Source organism: Pseudophryne corroboree, chromosome 3 (genome assembly GCF_028390025.1).
Source record: "Pseudophryne corroboree isolate aPseCor3 chromosome 3, aPseCor3.hap2, whole genome shotgun sequence".
In the NCBI taxonomy this organism is placed as follows: Eukaryota; Metazoa; Chordata; class Amphibia; order Anura; family Myobatrachidae; genus Pseudophryne; species Pseudophryne corroboree.
The window spans coordinates 136,297,137-136,311,596 of NC_086446.1; the positions used below are offsets into that span (position 1 = coordinate 136,297,137).

The 14,460-nt window shown below is 34.9% G+C and overlaps 7 non-coding genes across 7 annotated transcripts; all 7 read left to right on the forward strand.

Moving 5' to 3' along the window:
* The first annotated feature begins 3,644 nt into the window (after positions 1-3,644).
* TRNAS-ACU (transfer RNA serine (anticodon ACU)) lies at positions 3,645-3,718 on the forward strand. Its single transcript has one exon. It is a non-coding gene; the product is annotated as a tRNA-Ser (tRNA).
* A 1,091-nt stretch (positions 3,719-4,809) lies between these two features.
* TRNAS-ACU (transfer RNA serine (anticodon ACU)) lies at positions 4,810-4,883 on the forward strand. The gene has a single exon. It is a non-coding gene; the product is annotated as a tRNA-Ser (tRNA).
* Positions 4,884-5,977: 1,094 nt separating this feature from the next.
* Positions 5,978-6,051, forward strand: TRNAS-ACU (transfer RNA serine (anticodon ACU)). Its single transcript has one exon. It is a non-coding gene; the product is annotated as a tRNA-Ser (tRNA).
* A 1,093-nt stretch (positions 6,052-7,144) lies between these two features.
* On the forward strand, positions 7,145-7,218 carry TRNAS-ACU (transfer RNA serine (anticodon ACU)). The gene has a single exon. It is a non-coding gene; the product is annotated as a tRNA-Ser (tRNA).
* A 1,091-nt stretch (positions 7,219-8,309) lies between these two features.
* On the forward strand, positions 8,310-8,383 carry TRNAS-ACU (transfer RNA serine (anticodon ACU)). The gene has a single exon. It is a non-coding gene; the product is annotated as a tRNA-Ser (tRNA).
* A 1,097-nt stretch (positions 8,384-9,480) lies between these two features.
* Positions 9,481-9,554, forward strand: TRNAS-ACU (transfer RNA serine (anticodon ACU)). Its single transcript has one exon. It is a non-coding gene; the product is annotated as a tRNA-Ser (tRNA).
* A 4,583-nt stretch (positions 9,555-14,137) lies between these two features.
* On the forward strand, positions 14,138-14,211 carry TRNAS-ACU (transfer RNA serine (anticodon ACU)). Its single transcript has one exon. It is a non-coding gene; the product is annotated as a tRNA-Ser (tRNA).
* Positions 14,212-14,460: the final 249 nt, after the last annotated feature.

Sequence of the window (14,460 nt, forward strand, 5' to 3'; positions counted from 1 at the left end):
ACCAATGTGTTTCTTCGTTGGTTGATGGAAGAAACATTTTACAAAAACTCTCCAGATTATTGACTTTTTAAAGTTTTTCTAGGAAACGTTTTAGATGAATGCTTATTAGCCTTTGTCAGTATGGACTTTTGCAAAGTGTCTCTGTGGCGCAATCAGTTAGTGTGCACGGCTATTAACCAAAAGGTTGGTGGTTCAATCCCACCCAGGGACGTAATTGACTTTGTTATCAGATTTTGGTGATCTTTAAGTAGACAAGTCAAAATTTCAAACGCCCTGTTCTGGTGTAGGGTACCTGGCCTTCTCTGATGTAATCAGAGTTAGATTTGATTCAGTGATTTTATAAAAACAGCTAGGAAGCACAATTTAGCAGTGGGTTGCAGAGAAAAAGAAATATGCTGGCAAAAAAAATCCAATTGAGTGATTAAACAGCTCTTAATTTTCTGGCTTTATTTTTATGCTAACAAATTTGTTCTCTGAAAAGTGTCCACAAAGCCAAGTCTCTGATTAACACCTTTGTAAGGATGGTTTTTCACCTATTATAAAATTAAACTTGCTTCATTGGAAAGGCAGCAAGATGCATCCTCATTTCAATGTCTACTGAAATAATACAGGTTGACACCAGGAAACATTAACGCCACTGCATCCTTGCTGCTTTCTCATGTGGAAGTCTGTTTAATGTGAAAACAAGGTGATATCTAATTAGCACACAGGTAAGGAATTAAGAAAATCTTTATTTAAGGGTGAAAATGTTTCTCACAAAATCGTTGCCCCAATGCATCATTGAAATTCAAGCTGGAAAGATGATTTTAATATATCACTTGTACATTTTGTATTGCTCTTCTGGTGACAATGTAGTTTGTTTTTGTCAATTACCATTTTAATAATAGGGTAAAGAAAATTAAGTGGATTTTTAAAAGAAAACAATACTTTCAATATACTATTAAAACAAATTAAAATGGTAAAAGTTATTGTACTTTAATGAAAAATAAAAGAGCAAAAATATCAATCCCAGTTTTGGATTACTTTAATTAACAAAAAAAATGCATATAGCAGAGGATAGTTTTAATCTGCCTACCTCTGGGTTATGGGCCCAGCATGCTTCCATTGCAGTACTCTGCTGCACATGTAAGTGCAAGAGATCCTGAAGCACTCACTCATCATGGGAAAGTACCAATGTGTTTCTTCGTTGGTGGATGGAAGAAACATCTTACAAAAACTCTCCAGATTATTGACTTTTTAAAGTTTTTCTAGGAAACGTTTTAGATGAATGCTTATTAGCCTTTGTCAGTATGTACTTTTGCAAAGTGTCTCTGTGGCGCAATCAGTTAGTGTGTACGGCTATAAACCAAAAGGTTGGTGGTTCAATCCCACCCAGGGACGTAATTGACCTTGTTATCAGATTTTGGTGATCTTTAAGTAGACAAGTCAAAATTTCAAACCCCCTCTTATGGTGTAGGGTACCTGGCCTTCTCTGATGTAATCAGAGTTAGATTTGATTCAGTGATTTTATAAAAACAGCTAGGAAGCACAATTTAGCAGTGAGTTGCAGAGAAAAAGAAATATGCTGGCAAAAAAATCCAATTGAGTGATTAAACAGCTCTTAATTTTCTGGCTTTATTTTTATGCTAACAAATTTGTTCTCTGAAAAGTGTCGACAAAGCCAAGTCTCTGATTAACACCTTTGTAGGGATGGTTTTTCACCTATTACTAAATTAAACTTGCTTCATTGGAAAGGCAGCAAGATGCATCCTCATTTCAATGTCTACTGAAATAATACGGGTTGATACCAGGAAACATTAATGCCACTGCATCCTTGCTGATTTCTCATGTGGAAGTCTGTTTAATGTGAAAACAAGGTGATATCTAATTAGCACATAGGTAAGGAATTAAGAAAATCTTTATTTAAGGGTGAAGATGTTTCTCACAAAATCGTTGCCCCAATGCATCATTGAAATTCAAGCTGGAAAGATGATTTTAATATATCACTTGTACATTTTGTATTGCTCTTCTGGTGACAATGTAGTTTGTTTTTGTCAATTACCATTTTAATAATAGGGTAAAGAAAATTAAGTGGCTTTTTAAAAGAAAACAATACTTTCAATATACTATTAAAACAAATTAAAATGGTAAAAGTTATTGTACTTTAATGAAAAATAAAAGAGCAAAAATATCAATCCCAGTTTTGGATTACTTTAATTAACAAAAAAAAATGCATATAGCAGAGGATAGTTTTAATCTGCCTACCTCTGGGTTATGGGCCCAGCATGCTTCCATTGCAGTACTCTGCTGCACATGTAAGTGCAAGAGATCCTGAAGCACTCACTCATCATGGGAAAGTACCAATGTGTTTCTTCGTTGGTGGATGGAAGAAACATCTTACAAAAACTCTCCAGATTACTGACTTTTTAAAGTTTTTCTAGGAAACGTTTTAGATGAATGCTTATTAGCCTTTGTCAGTATCCACTTTTGCAAAGTGTCTCTGTGGTGCAATCAGTTAGTGTGTTTGGCTACTAACCAAAAGGTTGGTGGTTCAATCCCACCCAGGGATGTAAGTGACCTTGTGATCAGGTTTTGGTGATCTTTAAGTGGACAAGTCAAAATTTCAAACCCCCTGTTATGATGTAGGGTACCTGGCCTTCTCTGATGTAATCAGAGTTAGATTTGATTAAGTGATTTTATAAAAAACAGCTAGGAAGCACAATTTAGCAGTGGGTTGCAGAGAAAAAAAATATGCTGGCAGAAAAATCCAATTGAGTGATTAAACAGCTCTTCATTTTCTGGCTTTATTTTTATGCTAACAAATTTGTTCTCTGAAAAGTGTCCACAAAGCCAAGTCTCTGATGAACACCTATGTAAGGATGGTTTTTCACCTATTACTAAATTAAACTTGCTTCATTGGAAAGGCAGCAAGATGCATCCTCATTTCAATGTCTACTGAAATAATACAGGTTGACACCAGGAAACATTAACGCCACTGCATCCTTGCTGCTTTCTCATGTAGAAGTCTGTTTAATGTGAAAACCAGGTGATATCTAATTAGCACACAGGTAAGGAATTAAGAAAATCTTTATTTAAGGGTGAAGATGTTTCTCACAAAATCGTTGCCCCAATGCATCATTGAAATTCAAGCTGGAAAGATGATTTTAATATATCACTTGTACATTTTGTATTGCTCTTCTGGTGACAATGTAGTTTGTTTTTGTCAATTACCATTTTAATAATAGGGTAAAGAAAATTAAGTGGATTTTTGAAAGAAAACAATACTGTCAATATACTATTAAAACAAATTAAAATGGTAAAAGTTATTGTACTTTAAGTAAACATAAAATAGCTAACATATCAATCCCAGTTTTGGATTACTTTAATTAACAAAAAAAATGCATATAGCAGAGGATAGTTTCAATCTGCCTACCTCTGGGTAATGGGCCCAGCATGCTTCCATTGCAGTACTCTGCTGCACATGTAAGTGCAAGAGATCCTGAAGCACTCACTCATCATGGGAAAGTACCAATGTGTTTCTTCGTTGGTTGATTTAAGAAAATTCTTACAAAAACTCTCCAGATTATTGACTTTTTAAAGTTTTTCTAGGAAACGTTCTAGATGAATGCTTATGAGCCTTTGTCAGGATGTACTTTTTGCAAAGTGTCTCTGTGGCGCAATCGGTTAGTGTGTCTGGCTACTAACCAAAAGGTTGGTGGTTCAATCCCACCCAGGGACATAATTGACCTTGTGATCAGATTTTGGTGATCTTTAAGTAGACAAGTCAAAATTTCAAACCCCATTTTATGGTGTAGGGTACCTGGCCTTCTCTGATGTAATCAGAGTTAGATTTGATTCAGTGATTTTATAAAAAACAGCTAGGAAGCACAATTTAGCAATGGGTTGCAGAGAAAAAAAATATGCTGGCAGAAAAATCCAATTGAGTGATTAAACAGCTCTTCATTTTCTGCCTTTATTTTTATGCTAACAAATTTGTTCTCTAAAAGTGTCCACAAAGCCAAGTCTCTGATTAACACCTTTGTAGGGATGGTTTTTCACCTATAACTAAATTAAACTTGCTTCATTGGAAAGGCAGCAAGATGCATCCTCATTTCAATGTCTACTGAAATAATACAGGTTGACACCAGGAAACATAAAACGCCACTGCATCCTTGCTGCTTTCTCATGTAGAAGTCTGTTTAATGTGAAAACAAGGTGATATCTAATCAGCACACAGGTAAGGAATTAAGAAAATCTTTATTTAAGGGTGAAGATGTTTCTCACAAAATCGTTGTTCCAATGCATCATTGAAATTCAAGCTGGAAAGATGATTTTAATATATCACTTGTACATTTTGTATTGCTCTTCTGGTGACAATGTAGTTTGTTTTTGTCAATTACCCTTTTAATAATAGGGTAAAGAAAATTAAGTGGATTTTTTAAAGAAAACTATACTGTCAATACACTATTAAAACAAATTAAAATGGTAAAAGTTATTGTACTTTAAGTAAAAATAAAAGAGCTAAAATATCAATCCCAGTGTTGGATTACTTTAATAAAAAAAAATGCATATAGCAGAGGATAGTTTTAATCTGCCTACCTCTGGGTTATGGGCCCAGCATGCTTCCATTGCAGTACTCTGCTGCACATGTAAGTGCAAGAGATCCTGAAGCACTCACTCATCATGGGAAAGTACCAATGTGTTTCTTCATTGGTTGATGGAAGAAACATCTTACAAAAACTCTCCAGATTATTGACTTTTTAAAGTTTTTCTAGGAAACGTTCTAGATGAATGCTTATTAGCCTTTGTCAGTACCCACTTTTGCAAAGTGTCTCTGTGGTGCAATCAGTTAGTGTGTTTGGCTACTAACCAAAAGGTTGGTGGTTCAATCCCACCCAGGGACATAATTGACCTTGTTATCAGATTTTGGTGATCTTTAAGTAGACAAGTCAAAATTTCAAACCCCCTCTTATGGTGTAGAGTACCTGGCCTTCTCTGATGTAATCAGAGTTAGATTTGATTCAGTGATTTTATAAAAACAGCTAGGAAGCACAATTTAGCAGTGAGTTGCAGAGAAAAAGAAATATGCTGGCAAAAAAATCCAATTGAGTGATTAAACAGCTCTTAATTTTCTGGCTTTATTTTTATGCTAACAAATTTGTTCTCTGAAAAGTGTCGACAAAGCCAAGTCTCTGATTAACACCTTTGTAGGGATGGTTTTTCACCTATTACTAAATTAAACTTGCTTCATTGGAAAGGCAGCAAGATGCATCCTCATTTCAATGTCTACTGAAATAATACGGGTTGATACCAGGAAACATTAATGCCACTGCATCCTTGCTGATTTCTCATGTGGAAGTCTGTTTAATGTGAAAACAAGGTGATATCTAATTAGCACACAGGTAAGGAATTAAGAAAATCTTTATTTAAGGGTGAAGATGTTTCTCACAAAATCGTTGCCCCAATGCATCATTGAAATTCAAGCTGGAAAGATGATTTTAATATATCACTTGTACATTTTGTACTGCTCTTCTGGTGACAATGTAGTTTGTTTTTGTCAATTACCATTTTAATAATAGGGTAAAGAAAATTAAGTGGCTTTTTAAAAGAAAACAATACTTTCAATATACTATTAAAACAAATTAAAATGGTAAAAGTTATTGTACTTTAATGAAAAATAAAAGAGCAAAAATATCAATCCCAGTTTTGGATTACTTTAATTAACAAAAAAAATGCATATAGCAGAGGATAGTTTTAATCTGCCTACCTCTGGGTTATGGGCCCAGCATGCTTCCATTGCAGTACTCTGCTGCACATGTAAGTGCAAGAGATCCTGAAGCACTCACTCATCATGGGAAAGTACCAATGTGTTTCTTCGTTGGTGGATGGAAGAAACATCTTACAAAAACTCTCCAGATTACTGACTTTTTAAAGTTTTTCTAGGAAACGTTTTAGATGAATGCTTATTAGCCTTTGTCAGTATCCACTTTTGCGAAGTGTCTCTGTGGCGCAATCAGTTAGTGTGTTTGGCTACTAACCAAAAGGTTGGTGGTTCAATCCCACCCAGGGATGTAAGTGACCTTGTGATCAGGTTTTGGTGATCTTTAAGTGGACAAGTCAAAATTTCAAACCCCCTGTTATGATGTAGGGTACCTGGCCTTCTCTGATGTAATCAGAGTTAGATTTGATTAAGTGATTTTATAAAAAACAGCTAGGAAGCACAATTTAGCAGTGGGTTGCAGAGAAAAAAAATATGCTGGCAGAAAAATCCAATTGAGTGATTAAACAGCTCTTCATTTTCTGGCTTTATTTTTATGCTAACAAATTTGTTCTCTGAAAAGTGTCCACAAAGCCAAGTCTCTGATGAACACCTATGTAAGGATGGTTTTTCACCTATTACTAAATTAAACTTGCTTCATTGGAAAGGCAGCAAGATGCATCCTCATTTCAATGTCTACTGAAATAATACAGGTTGACACCAGGAAACATTAACGCCAATGCATCCTTGCTGCTTTCTCATGTGGAAGTCTGTTTAATGTGAAAACAAGGTGATATCTAATTAGCACACAGGTAAGGAATTAAGAAAATCTTTATTTAAGGGTGAAGATGTTTCTCACAAAATCGTTGCCCCAATGCATCATTGAAATTCAAGCTGGAAAGATGATTTTAATATATCACTTGTACATTTTGTATTGCTCTTCTGGTGACAATGTAGTTTGTTTTTGTCAATTACCATTTTAATAATAGGGTAAAGAAAATTAAGTGGATTTTTGAAAGAAAACAATACTGTCAATATACTATTAAAACAAATTAAAATGGTAAAAGTTATTGTACTTTAAGTAAACATAAAATAGCTAACATCAATCCCAGTTTTGGATTACTTTAATTAACAAAAAAAATGCATATAGCAGAGGATAGTTTCAATCTGCCTACCTCTGGGTAATGGGCCCAGCATGCTTCCATTGCAGTACTCTGCTGCACATGTAAGTGCAAGAGATCCTGAAGCACTCACTCATCATGGGAAAGTACCAATGTGTTTCTTCGTTGGTTGATTTAAGAAAATTCTTACAAAAACTCTCCAGATTATTGACTTTTTAAAGTTTTTCTAGGAAACGTTCTAGATGAATGCTTATTAGCCTTTGTCAGTATGTAATTTTTGCAATGTGTCTCTGTGGCGCAATCGGTTAGTGTGTCTGGCTACTAACCAAAAGGTTGGTGGTTCAATCCCACCCAGGGACATAATTGACCTTGTGATCAGGTTTTGGTGATCTTTAAGTAGACAAGTCAAAATTTCAAACCCCATTTTATGGTGTAGGGTACCTGGCCTTCTCTGATGTAATCAGAGTTAGATTTGATTCAGTGATTTTATAAAAAACAGCTAGGAAGCACAATTTAGCAATGGATTGCAGAGAAAAAAAATATGCTGGCAGAAAAATCCAATTGAGTGATTAAACAGCTCTTCATTTTCTGGCTTTATTTTTATGCTAACAAATTTGTTCTCTAAAAGTGTCCACAAAGCCAAGTCTCTGATTAACACCTTTGTAGGGATGGTTTTTCACCTATAACTAAATTAAACTTGCTTCATTGGAAAGGCAGCAAGATGCATCCTCATTTCAATGTCTACTGAAATAATACAGGTTGACACCAGGAAACATTAACGCCACTGCATCCTTGCTGCTTTCTCATGTAGAAGTCTGTTTAATGTGAAAACAAGGTGATATCTAATTAGCACACAGGTAAGGAATTAAGAAAATCTTTATTTAAGGGTGAAGATGTTTCTCACAAAATCGTTGCCCCAATGCATCATTGAAATTCAAGCTGGAAAGATGATTTTAATATATCACTTGTACATTTTGTATTGCTCTTCTGGTGACAATGTAGTTTGTTTTTGTCAATTACCCTTTTAATAATAGGGTAAAGAAAATTAAGTGGATTTTTTTAAGAAAACTATAATGTCAATACACTATTAAAACAAATTAAAATGGTAAAAGTTATTGTACTTTAAGTAAAAATAAAAGAGCTCAAATATCAATCCCAGTTTTGGATTACTTTAATTAAAAAAAAATGCATATAGCAGAGGATAGTTTTAATCTGCCTACCTCTGGGTTATGGGCCCAGCATGCTTCCATTGCAGTACTCTGCTGCACATGTAAGTGCAAGAGATCCTGAAGCACTCACTCATCATGGGAAAGTACCAATGTGTTTCTTCGTTGGTTGATCTAAGAAACATCTTACAAAAACTCTCCAGATTATTGACTTTTTAAAGTTTTTCTAGGAAACGTTCTAGATGAATGCTTATTAGCCTTTGTCAGTATCCACTTTTGCAAAGTGTCTCTGTGGTGCAATCAGTTAGTGTGTTTGGCTACTAACCAAAAGGTTGGTGGTTCAATCCCACCCAGGGACATAATTGACCTTGTGATCAGGTTTTGGTGATCTTTAAGTAGACAAGTCAAAATTTCAAACCCCCTTTTATGTTGTAGGGTACCTGGCCTTCTCTGATGTAATCAGAGTTAGATTTGATTCAGTGATTTTATAAAAAACAGCTAGGAAGCACAATTTAGCAGTGGGTTGCAGAGAAAAAGAAATATGCTGGCAAAAAAAATCCAATTGAGTGATTAAACAGCTCTTAATTTTCTGGCTTTATTTTTATGCTAACAAATTTGTTCTCTGAAAAGTGTCCACAAAGCCAAGTCTCTGATTAACACCTTTGTATGGATGGTTTTTAACCTATTACTAAATTAAACTTGCTTCATTGGAAAGGCAGCAAGATGCATCCTCATTTCAATGTCTACTGAAATAATACAGGTTGACACCAGGAAACATTAACGCCACTGCATCCTTGCTGCTTTCTCATGTGGAAGTCTGTTTAATGTGAAAACAAGGTGATATCTAATTAGCACACAGGTAAGGAATTAAGAAAATCTTTATTTAAGGGTGAAAATGTTTCTCACAAAATCGTTGCCCCAATGCATCATTGAAATTCAAGCTGGAAAGATGATTTTAATATATCACTTGTACATTTTGTATTGCTCTTCTGGTGACAATGTAGTTTGTTTTTGTCAATTACCATTTTAATAATAGGGTAAAGAAAATTAAGTGGATTTTTGAAAGAAAACTATACTGTCAATATACTATTAAAACAAATTAAAATGGTAAAAGTTATTGTACTTTAAGTAAAAATAAAAGAGCAAAAATATCAATCCCAGTTTTGATTACTTAAATTAACAAAAAAAAATGCATATAGCAAAGGATAGTTTCAATCTGCCTACCTCTGGGTTATGGGCCCAGCATGCTTCCATTGCAGTACTCTGCTGCACATGTAAGTGCAAGAGATCCTGAAGCACTCACTCATCATGGGAAAGTACCAATGTGTTTCTTGGTTGGTTGATGGGAGAAACATCTTACAAAAACTCTCCAGATTATTGACTTTTTAAAGTTTTTCTAGGAAACGTTCTAGATGTATGCTTATTAGCCTTTGTCAGGATGTACTTTTTACAAAGTGTCTCTGTGGCGCAATCGGTTAGTGTGTCTGGCTACTAACCAAAAGGTTGGTGGTTCAATCCCACCCAGGGACGTAATTGACATTGTTATCAGATTTTGGTGATCTTTAAGTAGACAAGTCAAAATTTCAAACCCCCTGTTATGGTGTAGGGTACCTGGCCTTCTCTGATGTAATCAGAGTTAGATTTGATTCAGTGATTTTATAAAAACAGATAGGAAGCACAATTTAGCAGTGGGTTGCAGAGAAAAATAAATATGCTGGCAAAAAAAATCCAATTGAGTGATTAAACAGCTCTTCATTTTCTGGCTTTATTTTTATGCTAACAAATTTGTTCTCTGAAAAGTGTCCACAAAGCCAAGTCTCTGATTAACACCTTTGTAGGGATCGTTTTTCACCTATTACTAAATTAAACTTGCTTCATTGGAAAGGCAGCAAGATGCATCCTCATTTCAATTTCTACTGAAATAATACAGGTTGACACCAGGAAACATTAACGCCACTGCATCCTTGCTGCTTTCTCATGTGGAAGTCTGTTTAATGTGAAAACAAGGTGATATCTAATTAGCACACAGGTAAGGAATTAAGAAAATCTTTATTTAAGGGTGAAGATGTTTCTCACAAAATCGTTGCCCCAATGCATCATTGAAATTCAAGCTGGAAAGATGATTTTAATATATCACTTGTACATTTTGTATTGCTCTTCTGGTGACAATGTAGTTTGTTTTTGTCAATTACCCTTTTAATAATAGGGTAAAGAAAATTAAGTGGATTTTTTAAAGAAAACTATACTGTCAATATACTATTCAAACAAATTAAAATGGTAAAAGTTATTGTACTTCAAGTAAAAATAAAAGAGCAAAAATATCAATCACAGTTTTGATTACTTAAATTAACAAAAAAAATGCATATAGCAAAGGATAGTTTCAATCTGCCTACCTCTGGGTTATGGGCCCAGCATGCTTCCATTGCAGTACTCTGCTGCACATGTAAGTGCAAGAGATCCTGAAGCACTCACTCATCATGGGAAAGTACCAATGTGTTTCTTCATTGGTTGATGGAAGAAACATCTTACAAAAACTCTCCAGATTATTGACTCTTTAAAGATTTTCTAGGATACGTTCTAGATGTATGCTTATTAGACTTTGTCAGTATGTACTTTTTGCAAAGTGTCTCTGTGGCGCAATCGGTTAGTATGTCCGGCTACTATCAAAAAGGTTGGTGGTTCAATCCCAACCAGGGACATAATTGACCTTGTTATCAGATTTTGGTGATCTTTAAGTAGACAAGTCAAAATTTCAAACCCCCTGTTATGGTGTAGGGTACCTGGCCTTCTCTGATGTAATCAGAGTTAGATTTGATTCAGTGATTTTATAAAAACAGCTAGGAAGCACAATTTAGCAGTGGGTTGCAGAGAAAAAGAAATATGCTGGCAAAAAAAATCCAATTGAGTGATTAAACAGCTCTTCATTTTCTGGCTTTATTTTTATGCTAACAAATTTGTTCTTTGAAAAGTGTCCACAAAGCCAAGTCTCTGATTAACACCTTTGTAGGGATGGTTTTTCACCTATTACTAAATTAAACTTGCTTCATTGGAAAGGCAGCAAGATGCATCCTCATTTCAATGTCTACTGAAATAATACAGGTTGACACCAGGAAACATTAACGCCACTGTATCCTTGCTGCTTTCTCATGTGGAAGTCTGTTTAATGTGAAAACAAGGTGATATCTAATTAGCACACAGGTAAGGAATTAAGAAAATCTTTATTTAAGGGTGAAGATGTTTCTCACAAAATCGTTGCCCCAATGCATCATTGAAATTCAAGCTGGAAAGATGATTTTAATATATCACTTGTACATTTTGTATTGCTCTTCTGGTGACAATGTAGTTTGTTTTTGTCAATTACCATTTTAATAATAGGGTAAAGAAAATTAAGTGGATTTTTGAAAGAAAACAATACTGTCAATATACTATTAAAACAAATTAAAATGGTAAAAGTTATTGTACTTTAAGTAAAAATAAAAGAGCCAAAATATCAATCCCAGTTTTGGATTACTTTAACAAAAAAAAATGCATATAGCAGAGGATAGTTTCAATCTGCCTACCGTTGGGTTATGGGCCCAGCATGCTTCCATTGCTGTACTCTGCTGCACATGTAAGTGCAAGAGATCCTGAAGCACTCACTCATCATGGGAAAGTACCAATGTGTTTCTTCGTTGGTTGATGGAAGAAACATCTTACAAAAACTCTCCAGATTATTGACTTTTTAAAGTTTTTCTAGGAAACGTTTTAGATGAATGCTTATTAGCCTTTGTCAGTATGGACTTTTGCAAAGTGTCTCTGTGGCGCAATCAGTTAGTGTGCATGGCTATTAACCAAAAGGTTGGTGGTTCAATCCCACCCAGGGACGTATTTGACCTTGTTATCAGGTTTTGGTGATCTTTAAGTAGACAAGTCAAAATTTCAAACCCCCTGTTCTGGTGTAGGGTACGTGGCCTTCTCTGATGGAGTTAGATTTGATTCAGTGATTTTATAAAAACAGCTAGGAAGCACAATTTAGCAGTGGGTTGCAGAGAAAAAGAAATATGCTGGCAAAAAAAATCCAATTGAGTGATTAAACAGCTCTTCATTTTCTGGCTTTATTTTTATGCTAACAAATTTGTTCTTTGAAAAGTGTCCACAAAGCCAAGTCTCTGATTAACACCTTTGTAGGGATGGTTTTTCACCTATTACTAAATTAAACTTGCTTCATTGGAAAGGCAGCAAGATGCATCCTCATTTCAATGTCTACTGAAATAATACAGGTTGACACCAGGAAACATTAACGCCACTGTATCCTTGCTGCTTTCTCATGTGGAAGTCTGTTTAATGTGAAAACAAGGTGATATCTAATTAGCACACAGGTAAGGAATTAAGAAAATCTTTATTTAAGGGTGAAGATGTTTCTCACAAAATCGTTGCCCCAATGCATCATTGAAATTCAAGCTGGAAAGATGATTTTAATATATCACTTGTACATTTTGTATTGCTCTTCTGGTGACAATGTAGTTTGTTTTTGTCAATTACCATTTTAATAATAGGGTAAAGAAAATTAAGTGGATTTTTGAAAGAAAACAATACTGTCAATATACTATTAAAACAAATTAAAATGGTAAAAGTTATTGTACTTTAAGTAAAAATAAAAGAGCCAAAATATCAATCCCAGTTTTGGATTACTTTAACAACAAAAAAATGCATATAGCAGAGGATAGTTTCAATCTGCCTACCGTTGGGTTATGGGCCCAGCATGCTTCCATTGCTGTACTCTGCTGCACATGTAAGTGCAAGAGATCCTGAAGCACTCACTCATCATGGGAAAGTACCAATGTGTTTCTTCGTTGGTTGATGGAAGAAACATCTTACAAAAACTCTCCAGATTATTGACTTTTTAAAGTTTTTCTAGGAAACGTTTTAGATGAATGCTTATTAGCCTTTGTCAGTATGGACTTTTGCAAAGTGTCTCTGTGGCGCAATCAGTTAGTGTGCATGGCTATTAACCAAAAGGTTGGTGGTTCAATCCCACCCAGGGACGTATTTGACCTTGTTATCAGATTTTGGTGATCTTTAAGTAGACAAGTCAAAATTTCAAACCCCCTGTTCTGGTGTAGGGTACGTGGCCTTCTCTGATGGAGTTAGATTTGATTCAGTGATTTTAGAAAAACAGCTAGGAAGCACAATTTAGCAGTGGGTTGCAGAGAAAAAGAAATATGCTGGCAAAAAAAATCCAATTGAGTGATTAAACAGCTCTTAATTTTCTGGCTTTATTTTTATGCTAACAAATTTGTTCTCTGAAAAGTGTCCACAAAGCCAAGTCTCTGATTAACACCTTTGTAAGGATGGTTTTTAACCTATTACTAAATTAAACTTGCTTCATTGGAAAGGCAGCAAGATGCATCCTCATTTCAATGTCTACTGAAATAATACAGGTTGACACCAGGAAACATTAACGCCACTGCATCCTTGCTGCTTTCTCATGTGGAAGTCTGTTTAATGTGAAAACAAGGTGATATCTACTTAGCACACAGGTAAGGAATTAAGAAAATCTTTATTTAAGGGTGAAGATGTTTCTCACAAAATCGTTGCCCCAATGCATCATTGAAATTCAAGCTGGAAAGATGATTTTAATATATCACTTGTACATTTTGTATTGCTCTTCTGGTGACAATGTAGTTTGTTTTTGTCAATTACCCTTTTAATAATAGGGTAAAGAAAATTAAGTGGATTTTTTAAAGAAAACTATAATGTCAATACACTATTAAAACAAATTAAAATGGTAAAAGTTATTGTACTTTAAGTAAAAATAAAAGAGCTAAAATATCAATCCCAGTTTTGGATTACTTTAATAAAAAAAAAATGCATATAGCAGAGGATAGTTTTAATCTGCCTACCTCTGGGTTATGGGCCCAGCATGCTTCCATTGCAGTACTCTGCTGCACATGTAAGTGCAAGAGATCCTGAAGCACTCACTCATCATGGGAAAGTACCAATGTGTTTCTTCGTTGGTTGATCTAAGAAACATCTTACAAAAACTCTCCAGATTATTGACTTTTTAAAGTTTTTCTAGGAAACGTTCTAGATGAATGCTTATTAGCCTTTGTCAGTATCCACTTTTGCAAAGTGTCTCTGTGGTGCAATCAGTTAGTGTGTTTGGCTACTAACCAAAAGGTTGGTGGTTCAATCCCACCCAGGGACATAATTGACCTTGTGATCAGGTTTTGGTGATCTTTAAGTAGACAAGTCAAAATTTCAAACCCCCTTTTATGTTGTAGGGTACCTGGCCTTCTCTGATGTAATCAGAGTTAGATTTGATTCAGTGATTTTATAAAAAACAGCTAGGAAGCACGATTTAGCAGTGGGTTGCAGAGAAAAAGAAATATGCTGGCAAAAAAAATCCAATTGAGTGATTAAACAGCTCTTAATTTTCTGGCTTTATTTTTATGCT